The sequence below is a fragment of the Chinchilla lanigera genome, unplaced genomic scaffold (genome assembly GCF_000276665.1).
Source record: "Chinchilla lanigera isolate Chin_1 unplaced genomic scaffold, ChiLan1.0 scaffold00123, whole genome shotgun sequence".
Classification (NCBI taxonomy): domain Eukaryota; kingdom Metazoa; phylum Chordata; class Mammalia; order Rodentia; family Chinchillidae; genus Chinchilla; species Chinchilla lanigera.
Window position 1 is genome coordinate 3,183,989 of NW_004955524.1, and position 810 is coordinate 3,184,798.

General features: G+C 64.9%; 1 protein-coding gene across 5 annotated transcripts in view; it reads left to right on the top strand.

Annotated features, from left to right (window-relative positions):
* The window catches only part of Kiaa1683 (KIAA1683 ortholog), a 13,979-nt gene that overhangs the window by 2,856 nt on the left and 10,313 nt on the right, over positions 1-810 (top strand). For all 5 annotated transcript variants that reach the window (XM_013507314.1, XM_013507317.1, XM_013507315.1 and 2 more), the window contains exon 2: positions 350-477. The gene's annotated coding sequence lies outside the window, so the exon portion shown is untranslated. The remainder of the gene's footprint in view (positions 1-349; positions 478-810) is intronic.

Consider the following 810-nt stretch of genomic DNA (forward strand, 5'->3'; position numbering starts at 1 on the left):
ATAAAAGCAAACTCACCCAGTTGGGGTTTCCTCTGACCATTTCTTTATTCTGAATACTGTAATGTACATACTGTAGGCTGGGGATACAGCTCAGTGGGGCAAGTGCCTGCCTGGCAAGTGCAAGGTCCTGAGGGCCGGGGGTGTATTCAGTGTAAAGGCCCTGGGTTCAGTCCCCAGTAATTTAAAAAAGAAAAAAGCCATGCTCGTGGTCTTGACGCTTTCTGCAGCGCCGGTGCTGGAACCCAGGGCCTTGTGCACACTGGGCCGGCGCTCACCGCCGAGCCGCACCCCAGCCTGAGAATTCAGCTGTGTGGTTTCATGATTCCTTTTGCCTTGGTCTTGAGAACAGAGCCAGCTCAGAGCGGCGTTGCTGCCCGTCTCGGGGAATGAAGGGCCGAGGGGGCCCTCGTCTCACAGGCTGGCTTCGGAGGTCGCACCTTCTCCTGCTCCTCTTCCGAGAGTCCTGTACCCCTCAAGGTAAGCGGGCGAGGCCGACTGTCCTGACTGCGCTGCTCCCGAGGCCCCAGGCCTCTCCCCAGCCACCTGCGCGCCCACCCGGCCGCCGATCCGCCCTGCGCCGCCCCCTGTCCGGCTCCTGCTCAGCCCCTCGCCGGTGCCCGCCTCCGCTTGGACACCCCCGCTCGTGCGCCGCAGACCGCCCCCATCTGTGGCCCGTCCGTTCCTCTGTCCGCGCCTCTGTCTGTGCGTCATCCGCTCTGCCCAGCCGTCCCTCCGCCCGTCATGCACCCACGCGTCCTCCCTGCCGCGGCAGCCGGGGGGCCCGCGCGTCCGTCCCCGCGCCCCAGCCTC